Here is a 12,837-nt window from a genome sequence, read left to right as displayed (position 1 = left end):
TTGGGCTTTATTCGTGTCCAGGAGAGATGCACCCACCCTGGGATGGACATTAGAGGAAAATCAGCCCGTCTTTTCCTGGAGGTTTCATGGTTTTAAGAGCTCCACCTTGGCGGAGATTGAACTCGCTCACCCAGCCAGAGTGCAACCTCTCCGGCTTGGTCCACTGCCTTGAAGGCCCTGGAGCTTTCAGACCACAGCAACATCGTGGACTCTGTCATTTGTAAGAGCTTGTCTCCTCTACAGAAGCCCGAAGGGACGTTTTAAGACCGTCTTTGCTCCACACGGAGCTCCAGGGAGGGCGGGCGAATCTGACTCTTGCCCAGGACGGTGCACCCTCCCTGGGTCGGCCAATGAGGTCTTAGAGCATGGAGCTCTGAACGCACCGCAACTTTTTGGACTTTGTCATTTTCGAGAGCTTGGCTTCAGGGTCATTTTCTCCATGGGCTTTGGGCTTTATTCGTGTCCAGGAGAGATGCACCCACCCTGGGATGGACATTAGAGGAAAATCAGCCCGTCTTTTCCTGGAGGTTTCATGGTTTTAAGAGCTCCACCTTGGCGGAGATTGAACTCGCTCACCCAGCCAGAGTGCAACCTCTCCGGCTTGGTCCACTGCCTTGAAGGCCCTGGAGCTGTCAGACCACAGCAACATCGTGGACTCTGTCATTTGAAAGAGCTTGTCTCCTCTACAGAAGCCCAAAGGGACGTTTTAAGACCGTCTTTGCTCCATACGGAGCTCCAGGGAGGGCGGGCGAATCTGACTCTTGCCCAGGACGGTCCACCCTCCCTGGGCTTCCCAGTGAGGTCCGAGAGCATGGAGCTCTGAAAGAGCCGCAACATTTTTGGACTTTGTCATTTTCGAGAGCTTGGTTTCAGGGTCATTTTCTCCATGGGCTTTGGGCTTTATTCGTGCCCAGGAGAGGTGCACCCACCCTGGGATGGACATTAGAGGAAAATCAGACCGTCTTTTCCTGGAGGTTTCATGGTTTTAAGAGCTCCACCTTGGCGGAGATTGAACTCGCTCACCCAGCCAGAGTGCAACCTCTCCGGCTTGGTCCACTGCCTTGAAGGCCCTGGAGCTTTCAGACCACAGCAACATCGTGGACTCTGTCATTTGTAAGAGCTTGTCTCCTCTACAGAAGCCCGAAGGGACGTTTTAGGACCGTCTTTGCTCCACACGGAGCTCCAGGGAGGGCGGGCGAATCTGACTCTTGCCCAGGACGGTGCACCCTCCCTGGGTCGGCCAATGAGGTCTTAGAGCATGGAGCTCTGAACGCACCGCAACTTTTTGGACTTTGTCATTTTCGAGAGCTTGGCTTCAGGGTCATTTTCTCCATGGGCTTTGGGCTTTATTCGTGTCCAGGAGAGATGCACCCACCCTGGGATGGACATTAGAGGAAAATCAGCCCGTCTTTTCCTGGAGGTTTCATGGTTTTAAGAGCTCCACCTTGGCGGAGATTGAACTCGCTCACCCAGCCAGAGTGCAACCTCTCCGGCTTGGTCCACTGCCTTGAAGGCCCTGGAGCTTTCAGACCACAGCAACATCGTGGACTCTGTCATTTGTAAGAGCTTGTCTCCTCTACAGAAGCCCGAAGGGTCGTTTTAAGACCGTCTTTGCTCCACACGGAGCTCCAGGGAGGGCGGGCGAATCTGACTCTTGCCCAGGACGGTGCACCCTCCCTGGGTCGGCCAATGAGGTCTTAGAGCATGGAGCTCTGAACGCACCGCAACTTTTTGGACTTTGTCATTTTCGAGAGCTTGGCTTCAGGGTCATTTTCTCCATGGGCTTTGGGCTTTATTCGTGTCCAGGAGAGATGCACCCACCCTGGGATGGACATTAGAGGAAAATCAGCCCGTCTTTTCCTGGAGGTTTCATGGTTTTAAGAGCTCCACCTTGGCGGAGATTGAACTCGCTCACCCAGCCAGAGTGCAACCTCTCCGGCTTGGTCCACTGCCTTGAAGGCCCTGGAGCTTTCAGACCACAGCAACATCGTGGACTCTGTCATTTGTAAGAGCTTGTCTCCTCTACAGAAGCCCGAAGGGTCGTTTTAAGACCGTCTTTGCTCCACACGGAGCTCCAGGGAGGGCGGGCAAATCTGACTCTTGCCCAGGACGGTGCACCCTCCCTGGGTCGGCCAATGAGGTCTTAGAGCATGGAGCTCTGAACGCACCGCAACTTTTTGGACTTTGTCATTTTCGAGAGCTTGGCTTCAGGGTCATTTTCTCCATGGGCTTTGGGCTTTATTCGTGTCCAGGAGAGATGCACCCACCCTGGGATGGACATTAGAGGAAAATTAGCCCGTCTTTTCCTGGAGGTTTCATGGTTTTAAGAGCTCCACCTTGGCGGAGATTGAACTCGCTCACCCAGCCAGAGTGCAACCTCTCCGGCTTGGTCCACTGCCTTGAAGGCCCTGGAGCTTTCAGACCACAGCAACATCGTGGACTCTGTCATTTGTAAGAGCTTGTCTCCTCTACAGAAGCCCGAAGGGACGTTTTAAGACCGTCTTTGCTCCACACGGAGCTCCAGGGAGGGCGGGCGAATCTGACTCTTGCCCAGGACGGTGCACCCTCCCTGGGTCGGCCAATGAGGTCTTAGAGCATGGAGCTCTGAACGCACCGCAACTTTTTGGACTTTGTCATTTTCGAGAGCTTGGCTTCAGGGTCATTTTCTCCATGGGCTTTGGGCTTTATTCGTGTCCAGGAGAGATGCACCCACCCTGGGATGGACATTAGAGGAAAATCAGCCCGTCTTTTCCTGGAGGTTTCATGGTTTTAAGAGCTCCACCTTGGCGGAGATTGAACTCGCTCACCCAGCCAGAGTGCAACCTCTCCGGCTTGGTCCACTGCCTTGAAGGCCCTGGAGCTTTCAGACCACAGCAACATCGTGGACTCTGTCATTTGTAAGAGCTTGTCTCCTCTACAGAAGCCCGAAGGGTCGTTTTAAGACCGTCTTTGCTCCACACGGAGCTCCAGGGAGGGCGGGCGAATCTGACTCTTGCCCAGGACGGTGCACCCTCCCTGGGTCGGCCAATGAGGTCTTAGAGCATGGAGCTCTGAACGCACCGCAACTTTTTGGACTTTGTCATTTTCGAGAGCTTGGCTTCAGGGTCATTTTCTCCATGGGCTTTGGGCTTTATTCGTGTCCAGGAGAGATGCACCCACCCTGGGATGGACATTAGAGGAAAATCAGCCCGTCTTTTCCTGGAGGTTTCATGGTTTTAAGAGCTCCGCCGTGGCGGAGATTGAACTCGCTCACCCAGCCAGAGTGCAACCTCTCCGGCTTGGTCCACTGCCTTGAAGGCCCTGGAGCTTTGAGACCACAGCAACATCGTGGACTCTGTCATTTGTAAGAGCTTGTCTCCTCCACAGAAGCCCGAAGGGCCGTTTTAGGACCGTCTTTGCTCCAATATGAGCTCCAGGGAGGGCGGGCGAATATGACTCTGGCCCAGGACGGTCCACCCTCCCTGGGCTTCCCAGTGAGGTCGTAGAGCATGGAGCTCTGAACGCACCGCAACTTTTTTGGACTTTGTCATTTTCAAGAGCTTGGTTTCAGGGTCATTTTCTCCATGGGCTTTGGGCTTTATTCGTGTCCAGGAGAGATGCACCCACCCTGGGATGGACATTAGAGGAAAATTAGCCCGTCTTTTCCTGGAGGTTTCATGGTTTTAAGAGCTCCACCTTGGCGGAGATTGAACTCGCTCACCCAGCCAGAGTGCAACCTCTCCGGCTTGGTCCACTGCCTTGAAGGCCCTGGAGCTTTCAGTCCACAGCAACATCGTGGACTCTGTCATTTTTAAAGCTCGGCATTCCACCGTGGGCGTTTGAGCTTTATTCGTGCCCAGGAGAGATGCACCCACCCTGGGATGGACATTAGAGGAAAATCAGCCCGTCTTTTCCTGGAGGTTTCATGGTTTTAAGAGCTCCGCCGTGGCGGAGATTGAACTCGCTCACCCAGCCGGAGTGCAACCTCTCCGGCTTGGTCCACTGCCTTGAAGGCCCTGGAGCTTTCAGACCACAGCAACATCGTGGACTCTGTCATTTTTAAAGCTCGGCATTCCACCGTGGGCGTTTGAGCTTTATTCGTGCCCAGGAGAGATGCACCCACCCTGGGATGGACATTAGAGGAAAATCAGACCGTCTTTTCCTGGAGGTTTCATGTTTTTAAGAGCTCCACCGTGGCGGAGATTGAACTCGCTCACCCAGCCAGAGTGCAACCTCTCCGTTTTGGTCCACTGCCTTGAAGGCCCTGGAGCTTTGAGACCACAGCAACATCGTGGACTTTGTCATTCAAAAGTGTTTGTCTCCTCTACAGAAGCCCGAAGGGACGTTTTAGGACCGTCTTTGCTCCACACGGAGCTCCAGGGAGGGCGGGAGAATCTGACTCTTGCCCAGGACGGTGCACCCTCCCTGGGACGGCCAATGAGGTCGTAGAGCACGGAGCTCTGAACGCACCTCAACTTTTTTGGACTTTGTCATTTTCAAGAGCTTGGCTTCAGGGTCATTTTCTCCATGGGCTTTGGGCTTTATTCGTGCCCAGGAGAGATGCACCCACCCTGGGATGGACTTTAGAGGAAAATCAGACCGTCTTTTCCTGGAGGTTTCATGTTTTTAAGAGCTCCACCGTGGCGGAGATTGAACTCGCTCACCCAGCCAGAGTGCAACCTCTACGGCTTGGTCCACTGCCCTGAAGGTCCTGGAGCTTTGAGACCACAGCAACATCGTGGACTCTGTCATGTTTAAAGCCTGGCATTTGAGCTTTTATTCGTGCCCAGGAGAGCTGCACCTCACCTGGGATTCAGATTTTTAGAAAATCAGCCCGTCTCTTCCTGGATGTTTCATGTTTTTTCCAGTTACTCCCCAGCCAGAGTGCAGTCTCGCTGGCTTTGCTCTCTGCCTTGAAGGGGCCCTGGTGCTCAGGACTCCCAGTGATCCAACTCGGTCATTTTCAACCTCCCTCCCCAGCCAGGGTGCCACCTGGCTGGGCTTGGATTGCTCCCGGAGGCCCTCTCCCTCCAGGGCTCCATGGCACTGGCAAAATTCAGATTTCATCCACCCCCCCGTCCCCAGAGTGCCACCTGGTTGGGCTTGGAATGCTCCCGGAGGCCCTCTCCCTCCAGGGCTCCATGGCACTGGCAAAATTCAGATTTTATCCCACCCAACCAGAGTGCCACCTGGCTGGGCTTGGATTGCTCCTGGAGGCCCTGTCCCTCCAGGGCTCCATGGCACTGGCAAAATTCAGATTTCATCCACCCCCCCGTCCCCAGAGTGCCACCTGGTTGGGCTTGGAATGCTCCCGGAGGCCCTCTCCCTCCAGGGCTCCATGGCACTGGCAAAATTCAGATTTTATCCCACCCAACCAGAGTGCCACCTGGCTGGGCTTGGATTGCTCCTGGAGGCCCTGTCCCTCCAGGGCTCCATGGCACTGGCAAAATTCAGATTTCATCCACCCCCCCGTCCCCAGAGTGCCACCTGGTTGGGCTTGGAATGCTCCCGGAGGCCCTCTCCCTCCAGGGCTCCATGGCACTGGCAAAATTCAGATTTTATCCCACCCAACCAGAGTGCCACCTGGGCTGGGCTTGGATTGCTCCTGGAGGCCCTCTCCCTCCAGAGCTCCATGGCACTGGCAAAATTCAGATTTTATCCCACCCAACCAGAGTGCCACCTGGGCTGGGCTTGGATTGCTCCTGGAGGCCCTCTCCCTCCAGAGCTCCATGGCACTGGCAAAATTCAGATTTTATCCCACCCAACCAGAGTGCCACCTGGGCTGGGCTTGGATTGCTCCTGGAGGCCCTCTCCCTCCAGAGCTCCATGGCACTGGCAAAATTCAGATTTTATCCCACCCAACCAGAGTGCCACCTGGGCTGGGCTTGGATTGCTCCTGGAGGCCCTGTCCCTCCAGAGCTCCATGGCACTGGCAAAATTCAGATTTTATCCCACCCAACCAGAGTGCCACCTGGGCTGGGCTTGGATTGCTCCTGGAGGCCCTCTCCCTCCAGAGCTCCATGGCACTGGCAAAATTCAGATTTTATCCCACCCAACCAGAGTGCCACCTGGCTGGGCTTGGATTGCTCCTGGAGGCCCTGTCCCTCCAGAGCTCCATGGCACTGGCAAAATTCAGATTTTATCCCACCCAACCAGAGTGCCACCTGGGCTGGGCTTGGATTGCTCCTGGAGGCCCTCTCCCTCCAGAGCTCCATGGCACTGGCAAAATTCAGATTTTATCCCACCCAACCAGAGTGCCTCCTGGCTGGGCTTGGATTGCTCCTGGAGGCCCTGTCCCTCCAGAGCTCCATGGCACTGGCAAAATTCAGATTTTATCCCACCCAACCAGAGTGCCACCTGGGCTGGGCTTGGATTGCTCCTGGAGGCCCTCTCCCTCCAGAGCTCCATGGCACTGGCAAAATTCAGATTTTATCCCACCCAACCAGAGTGCCACCTGGCTGGGCTTGGATTGCTCCTGGAGGCCCTGTCCCTCCAGAGCTCCATGGCACTGGCAAAATTCAGATTTTATCCCACCCAACCAGAGTGCCACCTGGGCTGGGCTTGGATTGCTCCTGGAGGCCCTCTCCCTCCAGAGCTCCATGGCACTGGCACAATTCAGATTTTATCCCACCCAGAGTGCCTCCTGGCTGGGCTTGGATTGGATTGCTCCTGGAGGCCCTCCGAGGGTGGTGGTGGTGTGTGTGTGTGTGTGTGTGTGTGTGTGTGTGTGTGTGTGTGTGTGTGTGTGTGTGTGTGTGTGCCTCCACCACACTCCCTCGCCATACAACCCCTGTGGTCAGTTTTAGGACCGTCTCGGCTCCAGACGAGGCACCCGGGGCGGCGGGCGAACCTGCGTCTGGCCCAGGACGGACCGACCTCTTCGGGGCTGGTCGGGAAGGACCGAGCGCCTGGGTCTTCCGGTCACCGCCAACGTTTGGCACTTAGGTTTTGGAGCGAGCTCGGCTCTGGAGCTCAGCCAACCCCACCGAGGAGGACCGAGCCGTGCCCCGGGATCGAGCCACCCGGGGCGGGCGAGAGACCTCCGTGGAGAGACGAGCCCCCAGGGCCAAGCCACGCTCCCAGGGAGAAAGGGGGGCAAGCGCGCGCGCGCGCACACACACACACACACACTCCCCTTCTCCCCATAACCCAAATGGCCCGTTGCAGGACACCCTTTGCTCCGGCAGTTCCTCCAGAACCGCGGGGCTGGGCGCTTTAAGCCGGGTATGAAGCACCGAGCTCGGCCCGCGGGCGGGCCGCCGACGAGCGCATGCAGTTTGCAGGATGGTAACCCACTGCAAACGGCTTTAAACGGCCGTAACTCGGCGAAGCCGCGTCCGATCGACGCCAAATTTTTATCGTGTTTAGAGCGGGACGAGAGCTTTCCAACGAGACCACCCGCAGCTCCGGGGGCCCCCGGGGGCCCGAGATACAGCGCCGCGAAAGCGAAAAACGCGAATATCTCGGCGAAAACTCGACGGCTTCGGCGGGCACCGAGCTCGTTGGAAGCGTCTAGTCGAGACGAACAAAACGGTACCGGTTTGGTGAATTTTGGTGGTGTTTTCGCGGAGATATCGGCCGAAAACCACCGGGCGCGCTTCAAAATGGCGGCCGCCGATGACGTCACGGCCTCGGAACAAAATCGCCCGTATCTCGGGAACGCGAAGACCCAGAGAGCTCAAATTCGGGTGAGGGGGTCCCAGTAGGGCCCTTGCTCGAACCCTGGAGTGACGGGCCTCGGGAGCGCCCCCTACGGGATCGCCGTTCGCTGGGACCCCCGACTTTGGACGGCTGTAACTCGGGGACCCGGGCGAGTTGGACCTCGGGGGTGGGCTCTTTCGAAAGGCCTCGTCCGGCACTACGATCTATTAGAGTTTGGGGAATATTGGGCCGGGGGTTCCCGAGATATAAGCCCGTAAAGGTGCGCCTTTGACCGGGCGTAACTCCCTGGCCCGACGGCCCTCGGGGACGTGGGTGGGCTCGTTGGATAGGCCCCCTCGAGCCCTACGAGCGACCCGAGTTTGGAATTTTTTCGCCGCGTGCTTGTCGAGATATTCGCGAAAAACAAAAATTTCCCCACCACGCTGCGCTCGTGGCTGACACCCACGTCTCCGACGGGACTCCCGGGACCGCGGGGGCGACCTGACCGTGCCCGAGAAAGGTGAACCTTCCCGGGACCGCCGCCAGAGCCTCAGGGGCCCCGGAAGTCCCGGCCCACTGCAGGTTTTGGACTCTGAGGCGTTTTTCGGACCGGGAAAAGGGCACCGACTTTGGGCGGCTGTGGCTCGGGGACCCGGCCGCCTAGAGACTCCAAACTCGGGTCAAAGTAGGGTCTCGGTGGGCCCCTTCCGACGAGCCCGCCCCGGAGCTCCGGTGCCCCCCCGGTCCCGGAGAAAAGTGGCCCGACGGGACGGCGCGCGCCTCGGAAGGAAAGGTCCCAGGGGCCCGGGGAGGCTGGGTCAGAGGGGGCCCGGAGGGATCCCCCGACCCCCGAAAGGGCGAGACTCTGGGACCTCCCCTTCCCGAGATACGGGCCGCTTTTTCAAAAAGTCCCTCGCGCGTTACCGGGCCTATCTCGGGACCGGGGGGTCCCAGAGGCCGGGGACGGCGGGTGGTGAGGGGACCCCGGGGGACCCTACTTCTCCCGCCGTCCCGAACCCCGGGGACCTCCCGGTCCCGAGATACGGCCACTTCCTGTCCGGATTCGACCGGGCGTAACTCGGAGAGGAGGCCGAGTTGGGGCTCCGGACTCTGGGGGTGGGGGGAGTACGACGAGACCCCCCGACACCGGGCGTAAGGGGGCCGGACTCTGCTCGGTTCCCGAGATACGGTCACTTCCTGTCCAGGTTTGATCGGGCGTATCTCGAAAAGTAAGCCGAGTTGGGACTCCAAACTCTGGGCGTGGGGGGTGCTCGAGGACACCCCCCTGTGCCCAGCGTACGGAGCCCCAACTCGGCTTGGTTCCAGAGATATGCCACCTCAAATTTGGAACTTTGACCGGACCTAACTCGAAAAGTAAGCCGAGTTGGGGCTCCATACTCTGGGCGTGGGGGGTGCTCGAGGACACCCCCCTGTGCCCAGCGTATGGAGCCCCAACTCGGCTCGGTTCCCGAGATACGCTCACTTCCTGTCCAGGTTTGACCGGGCGTATCTCGAAAAGTAAGCCGAGTTGGGACTCCAAACTCTGGGCGTGGGGGGTGCTCGAGGACATCCCCCTGTGCCCAGCGTATGGAGCCCCAAATCGGCTTGGTTCCAGAGATATGCCACCTCAAAGTTGGAACTTTGACCGGACCTAACTCAAAAAGTTAGCCGAGTTGGGGCTCCATACTCTGGGCGTGGGGGGACCACTATGAGACCCCCCTGTGCCCAGAGTATGGAGCCCCAAATCGGCTTGGTTCCAGAGATATGCCACCTCAAAGTTGGAACTTTGACCGGACCTAACTCGAAAGGTTAGCCGAGTTGGGGCTCCATACTCTGGGCGTGGGGGGACCACTATGAGACCCCCATGTGCCCAGAGCATGGAGCCCCAACTCGGCTTCAGCACTGAGATACACCGGTTCAAACAAATGCACTCTGGTCAACCCTACCTTAAGAGAGTCCCAGTTAGTCCCGCCGTTTACCCGGCTCCGGGAACCGGACGATTTGGGGCTCCAGACTCTGGGCGCGGGGGGGGGCGACCCGCGTCCCCAGAGTTCGGAGGCCCGACTCGGCTTGGCTCCAGAGATACGCCACCTCAAAAGTTGGAACTTTGACCGGACGTAACTATAAAAGTAAGCCGAGTTGGGGCTCCATACTCTGGGCGTGGGGGGTGCTCGAGGAGACCCCCCTGTGCCCAGAGTATGGAGCTCCAATTCGGCGTGGTTTCCGAGATAAACCCGGTCAAACCTGGACCGGAAGTGGCCGTATCTCGGAATCGGAATGTCCCAGGAGCTGGGGACGGTGGGTTCTGAAGGGGCCCTATGGGCCCTCCCCATGCCCAGAGTATGGAGCCCCAACTCGGCTTGGTTCCAGAGATATGCCACCTCAAATTTGGAACTTTGACCGGACCTGGCTCGAAAAGTTAGCCGAGTTGGGGCTCCATACTCCGGGCGTGGGGGGACCACTATGAGACCCCCCTGTGCCCAGAGCATGGAGCCCCAACTCGGCTTCAGCACTCAGATACACCGGTTCAAACTTACAAATGCACTCTGGTCAACCCTACCTTAAGAGAGTCCCAGTTAGTCCCACCGTTTACCCGGCTCCGGGAACCGGACGATTTGGGGCTCCAGACTCTGGGCGTGGGGGGGCGACCCGCGTCCCCAGAGTTCGGAGGCCCGACTCGGCTTGGCTCCAGAGATACGCCACCTCAAAAGTTGGAACTTTGACCGGACGTAACTATAAAAGTAAGCCGAGTTGGGGCTCCATGCTCTGGGCGTGGGGGGTGCTCGAGGAGACCCCCCTGTGCCCAGAGTATGGAGCTCCAATTCGGCGTGGTTTCCGAGATACGCCCGGTCAAAGCTGGACAGGAAGTGGCCGTATCTCGGAATCGGAATGTCCCAGGAGCTGGGGACGGTGGGGTCTGAAGGGGCCCTATGGGCCCTCCCCATGCCCGGAGTATGGAGCTCCAAGTCGGCGTGGTTTTCGAGATACACCCGGTCAAAGTCCCATCTCTGACCGAGCATAACTCAGGAACCAAGCCGATTTGGGGCTCCATACTCTGGGGTCATGGGGGGGCCCAAGGGTGCCTCCCCATGCCCGGAGTATGGAGCCCCAAGTCGGCGTGGTTTCTGAGATACACCCGGTCAAAGTCCCATATCTGACCGGGCGTAACTCGGGAACCAAGCCGACTTGGGGCTCCATACTCTGGGGTCATATAGCACAACGATCTGATGTACATTACAGATATTAATTATGCAAAATTGGCATAAAATCAAACTGTCCACAAAGAGCTCCGTCAAATAAGTTGCAGGTGGGATGCTGTTTGTCGACTTAGACATTTTCAGCGGGTGAATCCCTGTAAAGAATTGGGGATTTTTCATCATATGTGATGAAGTCCCCAATTCCTTACAGGGATTCACCCGCCGAAAATGTCTAAGTCGAAAACAGCATCCCACCTGCAACCGGCCTGGGACCCCCACGACGCCACACCCTCTGCCCGACTCGGAGAACCAGAGCTCCGGGCAGGGACCCACACCTAGGTCCACCCTCCACCCGACTCGGAGAACCAGAGCTCCGGCCGTGGACACCCACCTTGGTCCACCCTCATACCCGCCTCAGGGAACCAGGGACCCGGCCTGGGACCCCCACGACGCCACACCCTCTGCCCAGAGTGAGAGAACCAGAGCTCCGGGCAGGGACCCCCACCCTGACCCAACCACTGCCCGACTCGGAGAACCACAACTCCGGGCAGGGACCCACACCTAGGTCCACCCTCCTCCCGACTCGGAGAACCAGAGCTCCGGCCGTGTACACCCACCTTGGTCCACCCTCATACCCGCCTCAGGGAACCAGGGACCCGGCCTGGGACCCCCACAACACCACACCCTCTGCCCGACTCGGAGAACCAGAGCTCCGGCCGTGGACACCCACCTTGGTCCACCCTCATACCCGCCTCAGGGAACCAGGGACCCGGCCTGGGACCCCCACAACACCACACCCTCTGCCCGGCTCGGAGAACCAGAGCTCCGGCCGTGGACACCCACCTTGGTCCACCCTCATACCCGCCTCAGGGAACCAGGGACCCGGCCTGGAACCCCCACAACGCCACACCCTCTGCCCGACTCGGAGAACCAGAGCTCCGGCCGTGGACACCCACCTTGGTCCACCCTCATACCCGCCTCAGGGAACCAGGGACCCGGCCTGGGACCCCCACAACACCACACCCTCTGCCCGGCTCGGAGAACCAGAGCTCCGGCCGTGGACACCCACCTTGGTCCACCCTCATACCCGCCTCAGGGAACCAGGGACCCGGACGTGGACCCCCACGACGCCACCCCCTCTGCCCGACTCGGAGAACCAGAGCTGCTGCACGGCCCCGGCCTCCACCCTCACCCGAGCACCGGCCGAACCCGGGGGTCCCACACTTAAGCCCGGGCATTAATGTCCCAGCCAACCCCGCGCCTCCAGAGAACCGGGCCACTGGTAACCCAAGATCGACTTAGGCTATGGCGGCCCGAGGAGAGTACCGGGGTGGAGGAGGGACCCACCCGGCGCTCCCGTCCGCCTCTGGGAACCAGGGGCCCGGCCTTGGACCCCCACCTTGGTCCACCCTCTAGCCAGACTCGGAGAACCAGAGCTCCGGGCAGGGACCCCCGCCTTGGTCCACCCTCTGCCCGACTCGGAGAACCAGAGCTCCGGGCAGGGACCCCCGCCTTGGTCCACCCTCTGCCCGACTCGGAGAACCAGAGCTCCGGCTGTGGACCCCCGCCTAGGTCCACCCTTCCGCCCGCCTCAGGGAACCAGAGCCACCCCACTGCCCCGGCCTCCACCCTCACCCGAGCACCGGCCGAACCCGGGGGTCCCACGCTTAAGCCCGGGCATTACTGTCCCAGCCAACCCCGCGCCACCAGAGAACCGGGCCACTGGTAACCCAAAATCGACTTAGGTTTTGGCGGCCGCTCTGGTTCTCTGGTTCCCTCTGGCCGAGGTTCTCCGGCTCTAGCCCGACTTGGAGAACCAGAGCTCTGGGCGGGGACCCCCACCTTGGTCCACCCTCTGCCCAGAGTGAGAGAACCACAGCTCCGGGCAGGGACCCCCACCCTGACCCAACCGCTGCCCGACTCAGAGAACCACAACTCCGGGCAGGGACCCACACCATGGTCCGCCCTCTGCCCGACTCGGAGAACCAGAGCCACCCCACTGCCCCGGCCTCCGCCCTCA

The sequence above is a fragment of the Siphateles boraxobius genome, unplaced genomic scaffold (assembly GCF_051911475.1).
Source record: "Siphateles boraxobius isolate OS27281-9 unplaced genomic scaffold, OSU_SipBor_1 498, whole genome shotgun sequence".
NCBI classification, from domain to species: Eukaryota; Metazoa; Chordata; class Actinopteri; order Cypriniformes; family Leuciscidae; genus Siphateles; species Siphateles boraxobius.
The sequence above is the reverse complement of the archived record's forward strand: the minus strand, read 5'-3'. Positions refer to the sequence as shown.